The sequence below is a fragment of the Pinus tabuliformis genome, chromosome 6 (genome assembly GCF_031772625.1).
Source record: "Pinus tabuliformis cultivar Carrire ecotype Pingquan chromosome 6, CPIR1, whole genome shotgun sequence".
NCBI lineage: Eukaryota > Viridiplantae > Streptophyta > Pinopsida > Pinales > Pinaceae > Pinus > Pinus tabuliformis.
This window is the reverse complement of record NC_142292.1, coordinates 1,511,651,265-1,511,675,232: the sequence shown is the minus strand read 5'-3', so window position 1 is coordinate 1,511,675,232 and position 23,968 is coordinate 1,511,651,265. Positions and strand designations below refer to the sequence as shown.

General features: G+C 35.0%; 1 long non-coding RNA gene across 14 annotated transcripts; it reads left to right on the top strand.

Moving 5' to 3' along the window:
• Positions 1–542: 542 nt before the first annotated feature.
• On the top strand, positions 543–23,968 carry LOC149264403 (uncharacterized). Of its 14 annotated transcripts, XR_016259721.1 has the most exons (13): positions 543–938; positions 1,330–1,403; positions 2,210–2,500; positions 2,968–3,212; positions 5,363–5,653; positions 11,068–11,331; positions 11,799–12,043; positions 14,194–14,484; positions 14,952–15,196; positions 19,916–20,206; positions 20,674–20,918; positions 23,069–23,359; positions 23,827–23,968. It is a non-coding gene; the product is annotated as an uncharacterized LOC149264403 (long non-coding RNA). The 14 variants fall into 14 exon arrangements; XR_016259731.1 differs by lacking the exon at positions 23,827–23,968 and having other exon boundaries at positions 544–938; positions 2,237–2,500; positions 23,069–23,337; XR_016259728.1 differs by lacking the exon at positions 23,827–23,968 and having other exon boundaries at positions 544–938; positions 2,197–2,500; positions 23,069–23,337.

The following is a 23,968-nucleotide window of genomic DNA, read 5'->3' as shown; positions in this document are numbered from 1 at the left end:
AGTTTGCTCTATATGAAGTTTAAAGTGGAAAATTAAATTATTCAGAAAATATGAAGTGTTCAATTCTACTAACATAAATTTATTTAGAAAAATATAAAAATATATAATTCATACAATTAATATTTAGAAAAATATAAAAATATATAATGCATACAATTAATTGAATTTATGGGAAGTGGGAAGTGGTTACAGGTTGTTTCATTGTTTAAGTATATAATGATACTATGTTTTTCTTTATTTCTTCATTTGCCCGCCCATCTTGAAGTGAAGTGATATTATAAGGGCTAATGATACTTAAACAATGAAACAACCTGTAACCACTTCCCACTTCCCATAAATTCAATTAATTGTATGCATTATATATTTTTATATTTTTCTAAATATTAATTGTATGAATTATATATTTTTATATTTTTCTAAATATTAATTGTATGAATTATATATTTTTATATTTTTCTAAATAAATTCATGTTAGAAGAATTTGTATGCATTATATATTTTTATATTTTTCTAAATATTAATTGTATGAATTATATATTTTTACGCCGTAAGGCGTTCCCTCTGAGACGAACTCCCCTCCATGCCACTGTGTCTCAACGTGGGCCGTTAAATGGATTGTTAGACGATTAAATCATCTCCAGCCATTAGATCATCGGTGAAAAACGTTCTGAGGTCTGAAGCGACACAGGGAAATTTTATAGGTATGTCGAAGTGGGTGGCGGTATTCAGACCATTTTTGGTTTGGATTTTCAGATTTTTGGAGCGGCAGCCCATAGTGTCGGCGATGATGCAGAGACTGTTTGCAGAGTATGTCATTTGACCTCTGATGGCAGATCAAGTTCTGGAGACCTGATTATTATTGGCTGTGGCTGTAAAGAGGATTTGAGCATCGCTCATCGGCAATGCGCAGAGACATGGTTCAAGATCAGAGGCAATAGGTAGGTCTCACATCTCATACATGAATTTTAATGTTTTACAGAAACCTCAGCATTGGAATAACCGGTTCTTTATCTCCGCTTCCCCATACAGTCCATGTGTTCTTTTAAATGTCTCAATTTCTGAAATTTGACACAAATCTCTGGGACTGGTCCAGTTTTCTTTGAAATGTCTCAATTTGTGAAATTTGACGCAAATCTCTGGGACTGGTACAGTTTTAACTTGAACTGTAACTTACATATCTAATCTTATATCTTTTTATTCTGCTGGATTGGAAGATCCTTCTTCAAAACTTCTGAGCCCCCGCACTCCCCTATCTCTTATTAAATCTCTATTCAAGTGGAAGAATAATGATATTTGCATTTAAATCGACAGACCTTTTGATGCAAGCAGGGCATATTTTCGTTACGGATCACCCAGAAAAATCCAATTGCATTTCCGGATTATATTTTTCCTTTGGAGATAAGGTAATCTGATACTTGTAAGGCAATCCTGTGGTATGGGAATGTTGTTTTATAAAGTTAAATGTATTTTTCTGTTAATTGTAAGGGAATTTTCGCTTCGCCATTTCCGGATTATATTTTTCCTTTGGAGATCAGGTAATCTGATACTTGTAAGGCAATCCTGTGGTATGGGAATGTTGTTTTATAAAGTTAACAGGTAATCTGATACTTGTAAGGCAATCCTGTGGTATGGGAATGTTGTTTTATAAAGTTAAAATGTATTTTTCTGTTAATTGTAAGGGAATTTTCGCTTCGCCATACAGTACATGTTTTCTTTTAAATATGGCTCAATTAGTGAAATTAGACACAAATCTCTGGAATTGGTCTAGCTTTAACTTGAGCTGTAACTCACGTATGGAATCTTACTTCTTTTAGTGCTGCTGGATTGGAAGATTCTTCTTAAAACCTTTTGAGCCCCACTCCCCTGCCTCTTATTAAATCTCTATTCAAATGGAAGAATAATGATATTTTCATTTAAATTGGTAGATCTTTTAACGCAAGAAGGCCATATTTTGGTTAGGGATCACCTAGAATAATCAAATTTCATTTCCGTATTATATTCTTCATGTGGAGATCAGTTAAACTGATACTTATAAGGCAGAAGGAAGGCAATATGACACTTCTAAGGCAATCATGTGGTTTCGGAATGTTGTGTTTTTAAGGAAAACTTTTTCTGGTACTTGTAAGGGAATCCTCTGGTATCGGAATGCTATTTTTTTAATAGGTAAAAGCTTTCGCCACTTTTTTTTTAATGCAGAGACTGTTTGCAGAGTATGTCATTTGACCTCTGATGGCAGATCAAGTTCTGGAGACCTGATTATTATAGGCTGTGGCTGTAAAGAGGATTTGAGCATCGCTTATCGGCAATGCGCTACCTATCGTTACTCTCTGAACCCTTTCTATCAGTACCTTGTTGCTAGAACCGCTTGTTGCGTGTTTCAGACATCCAAAATTCTCTCTGTGGCAATTTTCCCGAAGTTTTACTGTATAACTCAGGCATGGATGACCTTACACTCTTTGCTATGGTGGATAACGCTCAGGCGAAAGGGGCTTCAATGAATGTAGGCTTTATTGCTAAGAAATAATGCTGGCTTTAAACTAATTGCAATGGCAAATTATCATAATACACAGGAATTTGTGGAATAATTTTTGTGGATAAATCTAAGGCTATTTCTTCTTTGCAATGGCAAAAAATATGAATGCTCTTCTTCAAATTATTGAATGCTAAGTTCTATTGAATGTTAAGTTCTCTTGAGAACTTAGGGAAATCCTGGACCGATAGAAAAATAGATTAACCAGTGACTCAAACAAAAACCTATGCCATTTTTCTAACTGTGAATATCCAATTAAGTCGTAAGTTGAAAGAATCAGTTCTTTTTAGATTATATGAATTTGGGGTATCTCAAAAGGAATCTAGAACTGTTAAAAAAATTGGTTAACTAGTGACTCAAACAAATAGCTATGCCATTATTCTAACGGTCAAAGTCTAACTTGGAACTCTAAAATGAAAGGATTGGCTTTTTTTCAGATTATATGAATTTGGGGTATCTCAAAAGGTGTCTAAAAACAGGGACAATTCTATAGAGAATGAAGATCAAAAAGCGATTTTCATGAATGGCACAGAGAAGTAAGAGAGGACTTGCAGAAGTACCCTATAGTAATCTTGTACAACTGTGTAGACAATTTTCTTCAGCAACATTTCCAGTCCAAAACAACACAGTTCTGTTCTTCAAAATTCTTACATTTATCCAAACTCGCTGAGTTCATGCAAGGGTAAAATTTTTCATCCTCTTTTATATCTTATTATATAGATTTAGGTGCAAACTTCAATGCTTATTACAGAAAGGGAAATGAGGGAAGGCAAAAGATTGACGAGAACAAGACTGTCCAAGTAAGAACAGGTGGTATCTAAAGGCACTGGTTAAACAATGTATTTACCATTAAGCCTATATATGTAACATTCAGAAACATCATACTTATTGTCCATTTACAATTTATTGCATGTTATAGCTGACCCCAGAGTTAGTCTATTGAAAGAGGATTTGCCAAATGGCCATTAAATCTGGTTCACTGCGTCAAAGATACTCATGGTGGTTCCTAATCAGTTAGGATGTTCCACAAAATTTTTACAAGCAATTAGAAGGTTTTCATCTTTAGAGTCCCTTCTGCTTGGTTGGGACTTGGCTATCCTTATGTCGATTGTAGATTGAGTGGAGTTTGCTTGACTCCCATAATATCCATCACAAGTTTTCATTTTAGGCGCTCCTTGGTTGGGACCTGACCATCTTTACGTATATTCTGGAATATTCCTAAATGCGGAGAGACATGAGTGATGTTAACTGTTTAACTTTGTTTATTTCAATCAAATTTTTAAAATATTTCAGAATCTGCAATCGAGTTACCCTCAGATTTAGAACGTCTACCAAAGTCAATCTACCACTCAATTAGATTCTTAAGTTAGGTGGCAAATCCCCAACAACTTCATATTCTATTATATAGAAGAGCAATTTTTAATTCATTTAAAACTAGGATCATTTATCTTAACCTCAGAATTTTTTAAATCCATGGAGAATATCTAACCCTGGGTCGATTATTCACTCTTTCATGCAAATTTGAATGTATTTTTATTATCTGTGCAAATCTGAATGTGTTTTTATTATCTAGATCCAAAGTTAAGGTCACTCTCTAAAGCTAAGATCAGTTTATATTAAGTTGTTTATAGTTGTTATTCCAACGTTAAGATCAGTTTGTATATAGTTATTTAAATATGGTATTAAAGTTAACTTATACTTTCGTTTGTATTTTTTTCTTTGAAATAAGATTGGACTATTTGTAATATAATCAACAGTGATTTGTAAATTTCCGAGCAGAGTTTGATAGGATATGAGTGTAAATGGTAAATCCATTTTTGTCAAATAGCTTAAGGTGAAAAAAGGCATATTTGCAAACGTGTAAGGTGAAAAGGGGACAATGACAATTCAATTGGATGCTTATACCACAGTGCAACAACTCACCAGAGCTTTTGGCACTTCCAAAATTACATAACTTTAGCTGATGATTGTGAGGATTGACCTGTTCAAAATATCATTTCAGAAATATTTGACAAGCTCATTGGGGTACAAAAACCATGCTACTCATGAACAATAGAGTACGTTAATTGTATAGCAAACAGACCCTCTTTCCAACCACAAATTTGACAAGAATCCAGCAAGAATTTCAGGCACAGTGAAAATTCTTTGTGTTGGAATGATTCCATTGGTTTGTTTTGCCCAATTTTAAATTAAACCAGATCATCCAAAACAGTCAGAGTTCCAGATCAATCAACACTCTGACTGAATTGTACAGCAGACTTCGGCAGGGGAGGGAAGTCTGCTACAGGTTTAGGCAGCTCCTATAAACAACCATTTACCACTCAAGTCTAATTTTCTTTTAAATATGGCTCAATTAGTGAAATTAGACACAAATCTCTGGAATTGGTCTAGCTTTAACTTGAGCTGTAACTCACGTATGGAATCTTACTTTTTTTAGTGCTGCTGGATTGGAAGATTCTTCTTAAAACCTTTTGAGCCCCACTCCCCTGCCTCTTATTAAATCTCTATTCAGATGGAAGAATAATGATATTTTCATTTAAATTGGTAGATCTTTTAACGCAAGAAGGCCATATTTTGGTTAGGGATCACCTAGAATAATCAAATTTCATTTCCGTATTATATTCTTCATGTGGAGATCAGTTAAACTGATACTTATAAGGCAGAAGGAAGGCAATATGACACTTCTAAGGCAATCATGTGGTTTCGGAATGTTGTGTTTTTAAGGAAAACTTTTTCTGGTACTTGTAAGGGAATCCTCTGGTATCGGAATGCTATTTTTTTAATAAGTAAAAGCTTTCGCCACTTTTTTTTTAATGCAGAGACTGTTTGCAGAGTATGTCATTTGACCTCTGATGGCAGATCAAGTTCTGGAGACCTGATTATTATAGGCTGTGGCTGTAAAGAGGATTTGAGCATCCCTTATCGGCAATGCGCTACCTATCGTTACTCTCTGAACCCTTTCTATCAGTACCTTGTTGCTAGAACCGCTTGTTGCGTGTTTCAGACATCCAAAATTCTCTCTGTGGCAATTTTCCCGAAGTTTTACTGTATAACTCAGGCATGGATGACCTTACACTCTTTGCTATGGTGGATAACGCTCAGGCGAAAGGGGCTTCAATGAATGTAGGCTTTATTGCTAAGAAATAATGCTGGCTTTAAACTAATTGCAATGGAAAATTATCATAATACACAGGAATTTGTGGAATAATTTTTGTGGATAAATCTAAGGCTATTTCTTCTTTGTAATGGCAAAAAATATGAATGCTCTTCTTCAAATTATTGAATGCTAAGTTCTATTGAATGTTAAGTTCTCTTGAGAACTTAGGGAAATCCTGGACCGATAGAAAAATAGATTAACCAGTGACTCAAACAAAAACCTATGCCATTTTTCTAACTGTGAATATCCAATTAAATCGTAAGTTGAAAGAATCAGTTCTTTTTAGATTATATGAATTTGGGGTATCTCAAAAGGAATCTAGAACTGTTAAAAAAATTGGTTAACTAGTGACTCAAACAAATAGCTATGCCATTATTCTAACGGTCAAAGTCTAACTTGGAACTCTAAAATGAAAGGATTGGCTTTTTTTCAGATTATATGAATTTGGGGTATCTCAAAAGGTGTCTAAAAACAGGGACAATTCTATAGAGAATGAAGATCAAAAAGCGATTTTCATGAATGGCACAGAGAAGTAAGAGAGGACTTGCAGAAGTACCCTATAGTAATCTTGTACAACTGTGTCGACAATTTTCTTCAGCAACATTTCCAGTCCAAAACAACACAGTTCTGTTCTTCAAAATTCTTACATTTATCCAAACTCGCTGAGTTCATGCAAGGGTAAAATTTTTCATCCTCTTTTATATCTTATTATATAGATTTAGGTGCAAACTTCAATGCTTATTACAGAAAGGGAAATGAGGGAAGGCAAAAGATTGACGAGAACAAGACTGTCCAAGTAAGAACAGGTGGTATCTAAAGGCACTGGTTAAACAATGTATTTACCATTAAGCCTATATATGTAACATTCAGAAACATCATACTTATTGTCCATTTACAATTTATTGCATGTTATAGCTGACCCCAGAGTTAGTCTATTGAAAGAGGATTTGCCAAATGGCCATTAAATCTGGTTCACTGCGTCAAAGATACTCATGGTGGTTCCTAATCAGTTAGGATGTTCCACAAAATTTTTACAAGCAATTAGAAGGTTTTCATCTTTAGAGTCCCTTCTGCTTGGTTGGGACTTGGCTATCCTTATGTCGATTGTAGATTGAGTGGAGTTTGCTTGACTCCCATAATATCCATCACAAGTTTTCATTTTAGGCGCTCCTTGGTTGGGACCTGACCATCCTTACGTATATTCTGGAATATTCCTAAATGGGGAGAGACATGAGTGATGTTAACTGTTTAACTTTGTTTATTTCAATCAAATTTTTAAAATATTTCAGAATCTGCAATCGAGTTACCCTCAGATTTAGAACGTCTACCAAAGTCAATCTACCACTCAATTAGATTCTTAAGTTAGGTTGCAAATCCCCAACAACTTCATATTCTATTATATAGAAGAGCAATTTTTAATTCATTTAAAACTAGGATCATTTATCTTAACCTCAGAATTTTTTAAATCCATGGAGAATATCTAACCCTGGGTCGATTATTCACTCTTTCATGCAAATTTGAATGTATTTTTATTATCTGTGCAAATCTGAATGTGTTTTTATTATCTAGATCCAAAGTTAAGGTCACTCTCTAAAGCTAAGATCAGTTTGTATTAAGTTGTTTATAGTTGTTATTCCAAAGTTAAGATCAGTTTGTATATAGTTATTTAAATATGGTATTAAAGTTAACTTATACTTTCGTTTGTATTTTTTTCTTTGAAATAAGATTGGACTATTTGTAATATAATCAACAGTGATTTGTAAATTTCCGAGCAGAGTTTGATAGGATATGAGTGTAAATGGTAAATCCATTTTTGTCAAATAGCTTAAGGTGAAAAAAGGCATATTTGCAAACGTGTAAGGTGAAAAGAGGACAATGACAATTCAATTGGATGCTTATACCACAGAGCAACAACTCACCAGAGCTTTTGGCACTTCCAAAATTACATAACTTTAGCTGATGATTGTGAGGATTGACCTGTTCAAAATATCATTTCAGAAATATTTGACAAGTTCATTGGGGTACAAAAACCATGCTATTCATGAACAATAGAGTACGTTAATTGTATAGCAAACAGACCCTCTTTCCAACAAAAAATTTGACAAGAATCCAGCAAGAATTTCAGGCACAGTGAAAATTCTTTGTGTTGGAATGATTCCATTGGTTTGTTTTGCCCAATTTTAAATTAAACCAGATCATCCAAAACAGTCAGAGTTCCAGATCAATCAACACTCTGACTGAATTGTACAACAGACTTCGGCAGGGGAGGGAAGTCTGCTACAGGTTTAGGCAGCTCCTATAAACAACCATTTATCACTCAAGTCTAATTATCCCAAACCAGCTTTAAATGAATCACCAGCTCTAGGTTGATCCAACCCTTCCATACCCCTTTGATATCCCATTTTTATATGTCCTTTAATTTGAGAAAAACCATTTTTTTCATCCACTGAGCGAGGATTTTGAATTCTTCACTTCCACTCAATAGGATATTTGGAAATATTTGTTATCTCAAAATATATAAGCAAGACCTATTTCCCCGTTTCCAACTAAGGTGATCAATAATAAGAGGGGTTGCTTCCTTTCACAGCTTTCAAATAGTAAAACCTAGACCTGCCCAATAAGTTGATTCTACCCTGATGAGAGAATTCTTATTGAATATTCCGGCAGAAAGCCAAATTTCCACCACACACTGAAATCTGAAATAAGTATCCAAATGATTGTAGCTCTAGGAGCAATATTCATAAATAGAGGGTCTTAGACTGCCAATCCCCCATTAACCATTGGGAGACAAATTACATTCCAAACTTGTGAATTAACAAGCTCATCTGATTGAGCACAACTTTTGGGTCTAGAAGGTCAGAGTATAGGTAGACAGGAAGCGACGATAGAACATATTTAACTATCACAACACATCCTAATGAAGAGAGCCATTGAGCACCCCAGGCTTGAAATTTCTTCGAAAATTTATTTAAGCTATTGATTCAACTCTCCATATTAGAGGCACCGATCAAAATGGGGATTCCTAGATATTTAAATAATTTCCATTCCATTCTAAAGGGAATCCCAGAACCATCACAATTTCATTAATATTTTGAAGTGGACAGTTCCATCCTATGATTAGGCTCTTTGTTTTATCAATGAAGCCCCCCAATAGGTCTAGATATTGATCCAACACTGGTTTGAATCGCCGAGCAATAATTTTGGAGGCTCCCCCTAACAACAATGTATCGTCAGCAAACTGGGAATGATACACATATTTATTGTTGTTTTCTATACTTAGTCCTCATATTCTCCCTTCCCTTCCCTTCTTCCCATCTCTAGGTTCCTTATTAAGTTTTCTGCCACTAATATATTAAGGTTTCTACTACTAGGAGCTTGTATTGGAAGCCTGCCTCAAACCCCTTACTAGCGAGTCCATTTACTAAAGGAGCTATCCACAGGCTTCCAATACAATCTCTAGTCCAATTTATGAACTCATTACAGAAACCCAACTTTTCCATCACCGAGGAGTGATGGATTCTATTGAAGGTGTTTTCCATGTCAAGTTTGATAATCATACCCAGCTAACCCCATTTCTTTCTTGAATGAATTACCTCCTGAACAAGAATGATGTTGTCTATGATTTATCGATGCTTCATGAAACCAACTTGGTTTTTTGATATGATTGTAGGGAAAATCTTTTTGAGCATAATAGCTAAATTTTTTGTTAGAAACTTCTAGGCCAAATTACACATTGAGATTGTCCAGAATCGAGAGAATGAGGACAACTATGTCTCCTTCAGAATTAGAGCTAAAAAGGATGAGTTGGTATTGCCCCCAAACCTTCATTTAAATATGGAGGAGTTAAGCATTCACATTAAAAATTATAAAGAAGTCATCCAATCCCAGATCTTTAACCATGTTTAGGGACTAGATGGTTTCAATTGCGTCATCTTTAATCGGTTTAACCAGATGAGAAAATTCCTGATACAAAACAATGGAGGTGAGACACGAGATGAAGTATTTCTACATTTCCGAGCCATTTACTTTGTCTCTAGAATATGGATTATTGAAGAAGCAAAAGTCCTCTCTTAATTTCCTAGGAAAAACATATTTTAAGGTGACCTCCAGAAGAAATTTCCTTTACTCGATTCCTAGTTTCTCTTTATTTAGTATGCTTGTGAAAAAAGATGTATTTATATCACATGCCTTTAACCATAGGCTTCGAGACATCAGATGCCAGTATTCTTCCTCCTTTCCTGTTGATTTTAAATATTTGGTTACTAGGTTTTTTTCTTCTTCTAAGTTTTTGTGAGTGATTGGTTTGGACTCCATCAAGCCTTGATGACTCCATCAAGCCTTGATGATCTTCGATCTTTTGAATGAGTTCTTTTATCTCTTGCTGCAGGGGCCTGTAATTGATTGTCCCGGGTTCTAAGAGCATAATTCACCTCCTTCATATTTTATTCCCAAACAAAGGTAAAAGACTTGCGAATTGGCATAGCCCAAGCATGAGTTATCAGGTTAGCCTCCCTTTCCTTCTGGATTCCCCCGGGATTAAACCAGAAAGGAATCAGATCTAAATCTTATGGAGAGCCCAAATCCAACCTGATGGGTTTGTGATCAGAATCCCCTTGAGCTAGAATACTAGAAAGACATTATATGCCATTTACGGATTATATTTTTCCTTTGGAGATCAGGTAATCTGATACTTGTAAGGCAATCCTGTGGTATGGGAATGTTGTTTTATAAAGTTAACAGGTAATCTGATACTTGTAAGGCAATCCTGTGGTATGGGAATGTTGTTTTATAAAGTTAAAATGTATTTTTCTGTTAATTGTAAGGGAATTTTCGCTTCGCCATACAGTACATGTTTTCTTTTAAATATGGCTCAATTAGTGAAATTAGACACAAATCTCTGGAATTGGTCTAGCTTTAACTTGAGCTGTAACTCACGTATGGAATCTTACTTCTTTTAGTGCTGCTGGATTGGAAGATTCTTCTTAAAACCTTTCGAGCCCCACTCCCCTGCCTCTTATTAAATCTCTATTCAAATGGAAGAATAATGATATTTTCATTTAAATTGGTAGATCTTTTAACGCAAGAAGGCCATATTTTGGTTAGGGATCACCTAGAATAATCAAATTTCATTTCCGTATTATATTCTTCATGTGGAGATCAGTTAAACTGATACTTATAAGGCAGAAGGAAGGCAATATGACACTTCTAAGGCAATCATGTGGTTTCGGAATGTTGTGTTTTTAAGGAAAACTTTTTCTGGTACTTGTAAGGGAATCCTCTGGTATCGGAATGCTATTTTTTTAATAGGTAAAAGCTTTCGCCACTTTTTTTTTAATGCAGAGACTGTTTGCAGAGTATGTCATTTGACCTCTGATGGCAGATCAAGTTCTGGAGACCTGATTATTATAGGCTGTGGCTGTAAAGAGGATTTGAGCATCGCTTATCGGCAATGCGCTACCTATCGTTACTCTCTGAACCCTTTCTATCAGTACCTTGTTGCTAGAACCGCTTGTTGCGTGTTTCAGACATCCAAAATTCTCTCTGTGGCAATTTTCCCGAAGTTTTACTGTATAACTCAGGCATGGATGACCTTACACTCTTTGCTATGGTGGATAACGCTCAGGCGAAAGGGGCTTCAATGAATGTAGGCTTTATTGCTAAGAAATAATGCTGGCTTTAAACTAATTGCAATGGCAAATTATCATAATACACAGAAATTTGTGGAATAATTTTTGTGGATAAATCTAAGGCTATTTCTTCTTTGCAATGGCAAAAAATATGAATGCTCTTCTTCAAATTATTGAATGCTAAGTTCTATTGAATGTTAAGTTCTCTTGAGAACTTAGGGAAATCCTGGACCGATAGAAAAATAGATTAACCAGTGACTCAAACAAAAACCTATGCCATTTTTCTAACTGTGAATATCCAATTAAGTCGTAAGTTGAAAGAATCAGTTCTTTTTAGATTATATGAATTTGGGGTATCTCAAAAGGAATCTAGAACTGTTAAAAAAATTGGTTAACTAGTGACTCAAACAAATAGCTATGCCATTATTCTAACGGTCAAAGTCTAACTTGGAACTCTAAAATGAAAGGATTGGCTTTTTTTCAGATTATATGAATTTGGGGTATCTCAAAAGGTGTCTAAAAACAGGGACAATTCTATAGAGAATGAAGATCAAAAAGCGATTTTCATGAATGGCACAGAGAAGTAAGAGAGGACTTGCAGAAGTACCCTATAGTAATCTTGTACAACTGTGTAGACAATTTTCTTCAGCAACATTTCCAGTCCAAAACAACACAGTTCTGTTCTTCAAAATTCTTACATTTATCCAAACTCGCTGAGTTCATGCAAGGGTAAAATTTTTCATCCTCTTTTATATCTTATTATATAGATTTAGGTGCAAACTTCAATGCTTATTACAGAAAGGGAAATGAGGGAAGGCAAAAGATTGACGAGAACAAGACTGTCCAAGTAAGAACAGGTGGTATCTAAAGGCACTGGTTAAACAATGTATTTACCATTAAGCCTATATATGTAACATTCAGAAACATCATACTTATTGTCCATTTACAATTTATTGCATGTTATAGCTGACCCCAGAGTTAGTCTATTGAAAGAGGATTTGCCAAATGGCCATTAAATCTGGTTCACTGCGTCAAAGATACTCATGGTGGTTCCTAATCAGTTAGGATGTTCCACAAAATTTTTACAAGCAATTAGAAGGTTTTCATCTTTAGAGTCCCTTCTGCTTGGTTGGGACTTGGCTATCCTTATGTCGATTGTAGATTGAGTGGAGTTTGCTTGACTCCCATAATATCCATCACAAGTTTTCATTTTAGGCGCTCCTTGGTTGGGACCTGACCATCTTTACGTATATTCTGGAATATTCCTAAATGCGGAGAGACATGAGTGATGTTAACTGTTTAACTTTGTTTATTTCAATCAAATTTTTAAAATATTTCAGAATCTGCAATCGAGTTACCCTCAGATTTAGAACGTCTACCAAAGTCAATCTACCACTCAATTAGATTCTTAAGTTAGGTGGCAAATCCCCAACAACTTCATATTCTATTATATAGAAGAGCAATTTTTAATTCATTTAAAACTAGGATCATTTATCTTAACCTCAGAATTTTTTAAATCCATGGAGAATATCTGACCCTGGGTCGATTATTCACTCTTTCATGCAAATTTGAATGTATTTTTATTATCTGTGCAAATCTGAATGTGTTTTTATTATCTAGATCCAAAGTTAAGGTCACTCTCTAAAGCTAAGATCAGTTTATATTAAGTTGTTTATAGTTGTTATTCCAACGTTAAGATCAGTTTGTATATAGTTATTTAAATATGGTATTAAAGTTAACTTATACTTTCGTTTGTATTTTTTTCTTTGAAATAAGATTGGACTATTTGTAATATAATCAACAGTGATTTGTAAATTTCCGAGCAGAGTTTGATAGGATATGAGTGTAAATGGTAAATCCATTTTTGTCAAATAGCTTAAGGTGAAAAAAGGCATATTTGCAAACGTGTAAGGTGAAAAGGGGACAATGACAATTCAATTGGATGCTTATACCACAGTGCAACAACTCACCAGAGCTTTTGGCACTTCCAAAATTACATAACTTTAGCTGATGATTGTGAGGATTGACCTGTTCAAAATATCATTTCAGAAATATTTGACAAGCTCATTGGGGTACAAAAACCATGCTACTCATGAACAATAGAGTACGTTAATTGTATAGCAAACAGACCCTCTTTCCAACCACAAATTTGACAAGAATCCAGCAAGAATTTCAGGCACAGTGAAAATTCTTTGTGTTGGAATGATTCCATTGGTTTGTTTTGCCCAATTTTAAATTAAACCAGATCATCCAAAACAGTCAGAGTTCCAGATCAATCAACACTCTGACTGAATTGTACAGCAGACTTCGGCAAGGGAGGGAAGTCTGCTACAGGTTTAGGCAGCTCCTATAAACAACCATTTATCACTCAAGTCTAATTTTCTTTTAAATATGGCTCAATTAGTGAAATTAGACACAAATCTCTGGAATTGGTCTAGCTTTAACTTGAGCTGTAACTCACGTATGGAATCTTACTTTTTTTAGTGCTGCTGGATTGGAAGATTCTTCTTAAAACCTTTTGAGCCCCACTCCCCTGCCTCTTATTAAATCTCTATTCAGATGGAAGAATAATGATATTTTCATTTAAATTGGTAGATCTTTTAACGCAAGAAGGCCATATTTTGGTTAGGGATCACCTAGAATAATCAAATTTCATTTCCGTATTATATTCTTCATGTGGAGATCAGTTAAACTGATACTTATAAGGCAGAAGGAAGGCAATATGACACTTCTAAGGCAATCATGTGGTTTCGGAATGTTGTGTTTTTAAGGAAAACTTTTTCTGGTACTTGTAAGGGAATCCTCTGGTATCAGAATGCTATTTTTTTAATAGGTAAAAGCTTTCGCCACTTTTTTTTTAATGCAGAGACTGTTTGCAGAGTATGTCATTTGACCTCTGATGGCAGATCAAGTTCTGGAGACCTGATTATTATAGGCTGTGGCTGTAAAGAGGATTTGAGCATCCCTTATCGGCAATGCGCTACCTATCGTTACTCTCTGAACCCTTTCTATCAGTGCCTTGTTGCTAGAACCGCTTGTTGCGTGTTTCAGACATCCAAAATTCTCTCTGTGGCAATTTTCCCGAAGTTTTACTGTATAACTCAGGCATGGATGACCTTACACTCTTTGCTATGGTGGATAACGCTCAGGCGAAAGGGGCTTCAATGAATGTAGGCTTTATTGCTAAGAAATAATGCTGGCTTTAAACTAATTGCAATGGCAAATTATCATAATACACAGGAATTTGTGGAATAATTTTTGTGGATAAATCTAAGGCTATTTCTTCTTTGTAATGGCAAAAAATATGAATGCTCTTCTTCAAATTATTGAATGCTAAGTTCTATTGAATGTTAAGTTCTCTTGAGAACTTAGGGAAATCCTGGACCGATAGAAAAATAGATTAACCAGTGACTCAAACAAAAACCTATGCCATTTTTCTAACTGTGAATATCCAATTAAATCGTAAGTTGAAAGAATCAGTTCTTTTTAGATTATATGAATTTGGGGTATCTCAAAAGGAATCTAGAACTGTTAAAAAAATTGGTTAACTAGTGACTCAAACAAATAGCTATGCCATTATTCTAACGGTCAAAGTCTAACTTGGAACTCTAAAATGAAAGGATTGGCTTTTTTTCAGATTATATGAATTTGGGGTATCTCAAAAGGTGTCTAAAAACAGGGACAATTCTATAGAGAATGAAGATCAAAAAGCGATTTTCATGAATGGCACAGAGAAGTAAGAGAGGACTTGCAGAAGTACCCTATAGTAATCTTGTACAACTGTGTAGACAATTTTCTTCAGCAACATTTCCAGTCCAAAACAACACAGTTCTGTTCTTCAAAATTCTTACATTTATCCAAACTCGCTGAGTTCATGCAAGGGTAAAATTTTTCATCCTCTTTTATATCTTATTATATAGATTTAGGTGCAAACTTCAATGCTTATTACAGAAAGGGAAATGAGGGAAGGCAAAAGATTGACGAGAACAAGACTGTCCAAGTAAGAACAGGTGGTATCTAAAGGCACTGGTTAAACAATGTATTTACCATTAAGCCTATATATGTAACATTCAGAAACATCATACTTATTGTCCATTTACAATTTATTGCATGTTATAGCTGACCCCAGAGTTAGTCTATTGAAAGAGGATTTGCCAAATGGCCATTAAATCTGGTTCACTGCGTCAAAGATACTCATGGTGGTTCCTAATCAGTTAGGATGTTCCACAAAATTTTTACAAGCAATTAGAAGGTTTTCATCTTTAGAGTCCCTTCTGCTTGGTTGGGACTTGGCTATCCTTATGTCGATTGTAGATTGAGTGGAGTTTGCTTGACTCCCATAATATCCATCACAAGTTTTCATTTTAGGCGCTCCTTGGTTGGGACCTGACCATCCTTACGTATATTCTGGAATATTCCTAAATGGGAGAGACATGAGTGATGTTAACTGTTTAACTTTGTTTATTTCAATCAAATTTTTAAAATATTTCAGAATCTGCAATCGAGTTACCCTCAGATTTAGAACGTCTACCAAAGTCAATCTACCACTCAATTAGATTCTTAAGTTAGGTTGCAAATCCCCAACAACTTCATATTCTATTATATAGAAGAGCAATTTTTAATTCATTTAAAACTAGGATCATTTATCTTAACCTCAAAATTTTTTAAATCCATGGAGAATATCTAACCCTGGGTCGATTATTCACTCTTTCATGCAAATTTGAATGTATTTTTATTATCTGTGCAAATCTGAATGTGTTTTTATTATCTAGATCCAAAGTTAAGGTCACTCTCTAAAGCTAAGATCAGTTTGTATTAAGTTGTTTATAGTTGTTATTCCAAAGTTAAGATCAGTTTGTATATAGTTATTTAAATATGGTATTAAAGTTAACTTATACTTTCGTTTGTATTTTTTTCTTTGAAATAAGATTGGACTATTTGTAATATAATCAACAGTGATTTGTAAATTTCCGAGCAGAGTTTGATAGGATATGAGTGTAAATGGTAAATCCATTTTTGTCAAATAGCTTAAGGTGAAAAAAGGCATATTTGCAAACGTGTAAGGTGAAAAGAGGACAATGACAATTCAATTGGATGCTTATACCACAGAGCAACAACTCACCAGAGCTTTTGGCACTTCCAAAATTACATAACTTTAGCTGATGATTGTGAGGATTGACCTGTTCAAAATATCATTTCAGAAATATTTGACAAGTTCATTGGGGTACAAAAACCATGCTATTCATGAACAATAGAGTACGTTAATTGTATAGCAAACAGACCCTCTTTCCAACAAAATATTTGACAAGAATCCAGCAAGAATTTCAGGCACAGTGAAAATTCTTTGTGTTGGAATGATTCCATTGGTTTGTTTTGCCCAATTTTAAATTAAACCAGATCATCCAAAACAGTCAGAGTTCCAGATCAATCAACACTCTGACTGAATTGTACAGCAGACTTCGGCAGGGGAGGGAAGTCTGCTACAGGTTTAGGCAGCTCCTATAAACAACCATTTATCACTCAAGTCTAATTTTCCCAAACCAGCTTTAAATGAATCACCAGCTCTAGGTTGATCCAACCCTTCCATACCCCTTTGATATCCCATTTTTATATGCCCTTTAATTTGAGAAAAACCATTTTTTTTCATCCACTGACCGAGGATTTTGAATTCTTCACTTCCACTCAATAGGATATTTGGAAATATTTGTTATCTCAAAATATATAAGCAAGACCTATTTCCCCGTTTCCAACTAAGGTGATCAATAATAAGAGGGGTTGCTTCCTTTCACAGCTTTCAAATAGTAAAACCTAGACCTGCCCAATAAGTTGATTCTACCCTGAGAAGAGAATTCTTGTTGAATATTCCGGCAGAAAGCCAAATTTCCACCACACACTGAAATCTGAAATAAGTATCCAAACGATTGTAGCTCTAGGAGCAATATTCATAAATAGAGGGTCTTAGACTGCCAATCCCCCATTAACCATTGGGAGACAAATTACATTCCAGTTTACTATTCCTCCCTCCTTGCCATAGAAACTTGTGAATTAACAAGCTCATCTGATTGAGCACAACTTTTGGGTCTAGAAGGTCAGAGTATAGGTAGACAGGAAGCGACGATAGAACATATTTAACTATCACAACACATCCTAATGAAGAGAGCCATTGAGCACCCCAGGCTTGAAATTTCTTCGAAAATTTATTTAAGGTATTGATTCAACTCTCCATATTAGAGGCACCGATCAAAATGGGGATTCCTAGATATTTAAATAATTTCCATTCCATTCTAAAGGGAATCCCAGAACCATCACAATTTCATTAATATTTTGAAGTGGATAGTTCCATCCTATGATTAGGCTCTTTGTTTTATCAATGAAGCCCCCCAACAGGTCTAGATATTGATCAAACACTGGTTTGAATCGCCGAGCAATAATTTTGGAGGCTCCCCCTAACAACAATGTATCGTCAGCAAACTGGGAATGATACACATATTTATTGTTGTTTTCTATACTTAGTCCTCATATTCTCCCTTCTCTTCCCTTCTTCCCATCTCTAGGTTCCTTATTAAGTTTTCTGCCACTAATATATTAAGGTTTCTACTACTAGGAGCTTCTATTGAAAGCCTGCCTCAAACCCCTAGACGTGGAGAAGAGATTACAAGGGAGTCCATTTACTAAAGGAGCTGTCCACAGGCTTCCAATACAATCTCTAGTCCAATTTATGAACTCATTACAGAAACCCAACTTTTCCATCACCGAGAATAAAAAGGAGTGATGGATTCTATTGAAGGTGTTTTCCATGTCAAGTTTGATAATCATACCCAGCTAACCCCATTTCTTTCTTGAATGAATCACCTCCTGAACAAGAATGATGTTGTCTATGATTTATCGATGCTTCATGAAACCAACTTGGTTTTTTGATATGATTGTAGGGAAAATCTTTTTGAGCATAATAGCTAAATTTTTTGTTAGAAACTTCTAGGCCAAATTACACATTGAGATTGTCCAGAATCGAGAGAATGAGGACAACTATGTCTCCTTCAGAATTAGAGCTAAAAAGGATGAGTTGGTATTGCCCCCAAACCTTCATTTAAATATGGAGGAGTTAAGCATTCACATTAAAAATTATAAAGAAGTCATCCAATCCCAGATCTTTAACCATGTTTAGGGACTAGATGGTTTCAATTGCGTCATCTTTAATCGGTTTAACCAGATGAGAAAATTCCTGATACAAAACAATGGAGGTGAGACACGAGATGAAGTATTTCTACATTTCCGAGCCATTTACTTTGTCTCTAGAATATGGATTATTGAAGAAGCAAAAGTCCTCTCTTAATTTCCTAGGAAAAACATATTTTAAGGTGACCTCCAGAAGAAATTTCCTTTACTCGATTCCTAGTTTCTCTTTATTTAGTATGCTTGTGAAAAAAGATGTATTTATATCACATGAGGCTTCGAGACATCAGATGCCAGTATTCTTCCTCCTTTCCTGTTGATTTTAAATATTTGGTTACTAGGTTTTTTTCTTCTTCTAAGTTTTTGTGAGTGATTGGTTTGGACTCCATCAAGCCTTGATGACTCCATCAAGCCTTGATGATCTTCGATCTTTTGAATGAGTTCTTTTATCTCTTGCTGCAGGGGCCTGTAATTGATTGTCCCGGGTTCTAAGAGCATAATTCACCTCCTTCATATTTTATTCCCAAACAAAGGTAAAAGACTTGCGAATTGGCATAGCCCAAGCATGAGTTATCAGGTTAGCCTCCCTTTCCTTCTGGATTCCCCCGGGATTAAACCAGAAAGGAATCAGATCTAAATCTTATGGAGAGTCCAAATCCAACCTGATGGGTTTGTGATCAGAATCCCCTTGAGCCAGAATACTAGAAAGACATTATATGCCATTTACGGATTATATTTTTCCTTTGGAGATCAGGTAATCTGATACTTGTAAGGCAATCCTGTGGTATGGGAATGTTGTTTTATAAAGTTAACAGGTAATCTGATACTTGTAAGGCAATCCTGTGGTATGGGAATGTTGTTTTATAAAGTTAAAATGTATTTTTCTGTTAATTGTAAGGGAATTTTCGCTTCGCCATACAGTACATGTTTTCTTTTAAATATGGCTCAATTAGTGAAATTAGACACAAATCTCTGGAATTGGTCTAGCTTTAACTTGAGCTGTAACTCACGTATGGAATCTTACTTCTTTTAGTGCTGCTGGATTGGAAGATTCTTCTTAAAACCTTTTGAGCCCCACTCCCCTGCCTCTTATTAAATCTCTATTCAAATGGAAGAATAATGATATTTTCATTTAAATTGGTAGATCTTTTAACGCAAGAAGGCCATATTTTGGTTAGGGATCACCTAGAATAATCAAATTTCATTTCCGTATTATATTCTTCATGTGGAGATCAGTTAAACTGATACTTATAAGGCAGAAGGAAGGCAATATGACACTTCTAAGGCAATCATGTGGTTTCGGAATGTTGTGTTTTTAAGGAAAACTTTTTCTGGTACTTGTAAGGGAATCCTCTGGTATCGGAATGCTATTTTTTTAATAGGTAAAAGCTTTCGCCACTTTTTTTTTAATGCAGAGACTGTTTGCAGAGTATGTCATTTGACCTCTGATGGCAGATCAAGTTCTGGAGACCTGATTATTATAGGCTGTGGCTGTAAAGAGGATTTGAGCATCGCTTATCGGCAATGCGCTACCTATCGTTACTCTCTGAACCCTTTCTATCAGTACCTTGTTGCTAGAACCGCTTGTTGCGTGTTTCAGACATCCAAAATTCTCTCTGTGGCAATTTTCCCGAAGTTTTACTGTATAACTCAGGCATGGATGACCTTACACTCTTTGCTATGGTGGATAACGCTCAGGCGAAAGGGGCTTCAATGAATGTAGGCTTTATTGCTAAGAAATAATGCTGGCTTTAAACTAATTGCAATGGCAAATTATCATAATACACAGAAATTTGTGGAATAATTTTTGTGGATAAATCTAAGGCTATTTCTTCTTTGCAATGGCAAAAAATATGAATGCTCTTCTTCAAATTATTGAATGCTAAGTTCTATTGAATGTTAAGTTCTCTTGAGAACTTAGGGAAATCCTGGACCGATAGAAAAATAGATTAACCAGTGACTCAAACAAAAACCTATGCCATTTTTCTAACTGTGAATATCCAATTAAGTCGTAAGTTGAAAGAATCAGTTCTTTTTAGATTATATGAATTTGGGGTATCTCAAAAGGAATCTAGAACTGTTAAAAAAATTGGTTAACTAGTGACTCAAACAAATAGCTATGCCATTATTCTAACGGTCAAAGTCTAACTTGGAACTCTAAAATGAAAGGATTGGCTTTTTTTCAGATTATATGAATTTGGGGTATCTCAAAAGGTGTCTAAAAACAGGGACAATTCTATAGAGAATGAAGATCAAAAAGCGATTTTCATGAATGGCACAGAGAAGTAAGAGAGGACTTGCAGAAGTACCCTATAGTAATCTTGTACAACTGTGTAGACAATTTTCTTCAGCAACATTTCCAGTCCAAAACAACACAGTTCTGTTCTTCAAAATTCTTACATTTATCCAAACTCGCTGAGTTCATGCAAGGGTAAAATTTTTCATCCTCTTTTATATCTTATTATATAGATTTAGGTGCAAACTTCAATGCTTATTACAGAAAGGGAAATGAGGGAAGGCAAAAGATTGACGAGAACAAGACTGTCCAAGTAAGAACAGGTGGTATCTAAAGGCACTGGTTAAACAATGTATTTACCATTAAGCCTATATATGTAACATTCAGAAACATCATACTTATTGTCCATTTACAATTTATTGCATGTTATAGCTGACCCCAGAGTTAGTCTATTGAAAGAGGATTTGCCAAATGGCCATTAAATCTGGTTCACTGCGTCAAAGATACTCATGGTGGTTCCTAATCAGTTAGGATGTTCCACAAAATTTTTACAAGCAATTAGAAGGTTTTCATCTTTAGAGTCCCTTCTGCTTGGTTGGGACTTGGCTATCCTTATGTCGATTGTAGATTGAGTGGAGTTTGCTTGACTCCCATAATATCCATCACAAGTTTTCATTTTAGGCGCTCCTTGGTTGGGACCTGACCATCTTTACGTATATTCTGGAATATTCCTAAATGCGGAGAGACATGAGTGATGTTAACTGTTTAACTTTGTTTATTTCAATCAAATTTTTAAAATATTTCAGAATCTGCAATCGAGTTACCCTCAGATTTAGAACGTCTACCAAAGTCAATCTACCACTCAATTAGATTCTTAAGTTAGGTGGCAAATCCCCAACAACTTCATATTCTATTATATAGAAGAGCAATTTTTAATTCATTTAAAACTAGGATCATTTATCTTAACCTCAGAATTTTTTAAATCCATGGAGAATATCTGACCCTGGGTCGATTATTCACTCTTTCATGCAAATTTGAATGTATTTTTATTATCTGTGCAAATCTGAATGTGTTTTTATTATCTAGATCCAAAGTTAAGGTCACTCTCTAAAGCTAAGATCAGTTTATATTAAGTTGTTTATAGTTGTTATTCCAACGTTAAGATCAGTTTGTATATAGTTATTTAAATATGGTATTAAAGTTAACTTATACTTTCGTTTGTATTTTTTTCTTTGAAATAAGATTGGACTATTTGTAATATAATCAACAGTGATTTGTAAATTTCCGAGCAGAGTTTGATAGGATATGAGTGTAAATGGTAAATCCATTTTTGTCAAATAGCTTAAGGTGAAAAAAGGCATATTTGCAAACGTGTAAGGTGAAAAGGGGACAATGACAATTCAATTGGATGCTTATACCACAGTGCAACAACTCACCAGAGCTTTTGGCACTTCCAAAATCACATAACTTTAGCTGATGATTGTGAGGATTGACCTGTTCAAAATATCATTTCAGAAATATTTGACAAGCTCATTGGGGTACAAAAACCATGCTACTCATGAACAATAGAGTACGTTAATTGTATAGCAAACAGACCCTCTTTCCAACCACAAATTTGACAAGAATCCAGCAAGAATTTCAGGCACAGTGAAAATTCTTTGTGTTGGAATGATTCCATTGGTTTGTTTTGCCCAATTTTAAATTAAACCAGATCATCCAAAACAGTCAGAGTTCCAGATCAATCAACACTCTGACTGAATTGTACATCAGACTTCGGCAAGGGAGGGAAGTCTGCTACAGGTTTAGGCAGCTCCTATAAACAACCATTTATCACTAAAGTCTAATTTTCTTTTAAATATGGCTCAATTAGTGAAATTAGACACAAATCTCTGGAATTGGTCTAGCTTTAACTTGAGCTGTAACTCACGTATGGAATCTTACTTTTTTTAGTGCTGCTGGATTGGAAGATTCTTCTTAAAACCTTTTGAGCCCCACTCCCCTGCCTCTTATTAAATCTCTATTCAGATGGAAGAATAATGATATTTTCATTTAAATTGGTAGATCTTTTAACGCAAGAAGGCCATATTTTGGTTAGGGATCACCTAGAATAATCAAATTTCATTTCCGTATTATATTCTTCATGTGGAGATCAGTTAAACTGATACTTATAAGGCAGAAGGAAGGCAATATGACACTTCTAAGGCAATCATGTGGTTTCGGAATGTTGTGTTTTTAAGGAAAACTTTTTCTGGTACTTGTAAGGGAATCCTCTGGTATCAGAATGCTATTTTTTTAATAGGTAAAAGCTTTCGCCACTTTTTTTTTAATGCAGAGACTGTTTGCAGAGTATGTCATTTGACCTCTGATGGCAGATCAAGTTCTGGAGACCTGATTATTATAGGCTGTGGCTGTAAAGAGGATTTGAGCATCCCTTATCGGCAATGCGCTACCTATCGTTACTCTCTGAACCCTTTCTATCAGTGCCTTGTTGCTAGAACCGCTTGTTGCGTGTTTCAGACATCCAAAATTCTCTCTGTGGCAATTTTCCCGAAGTTTTACTGTATAACTCAGGCATGGATGACCTTACACTCTTTGCTATGGTGGATAACGCTCAGGCGAAAGGGGCTTCAATGAATGTAGGCTTTATTGCTAAGAAATAATGCTGGCTTTAAACTAATTGCAATGGCAAATTATCATAATACACAGGAATTTGTGGAATAATTTTTGTGGATAAATCTAAGGCTATTTCTTCTTTGTAATGGCAAAAAATATGAATGCTCTTCTTCAAATTATTGAATGCTAAGTTCTATTGAATGTTAAGTTCTCTTGAGAACTTAGGGAAATCCTGGACCGATAGAAAAATAGATTAACCAGTGACTCAAACAAAAACCTATGCCATTTTTCTAACTGTGAATATCCAATTAAATCGTAAGTTGAAAGAATCAGTTCTTTTTAGATTATATGAATTTGGGGTATCTCAAAAGGAATCTAGAACTGTTAAAAAAATTGGTTAACTAGTGACTCAAACAAATAGCTATGCCATTATTCTAACGGTCAAAGTCTAACTTGGAACTCTAAAATGAAAGGATTGGCTTTTTTTCAGATTATATGAATTTGGGGTATCTCAAAAGGTGTCTAAAAACAGGGACAATTCTATAGAGAATGAAGATCAAAAAGCGATTTTCATGAATGGCACAGAGAAGTAAGAGAGGACTTGCAGAAGTACCCTATAGTAATCTTGTACA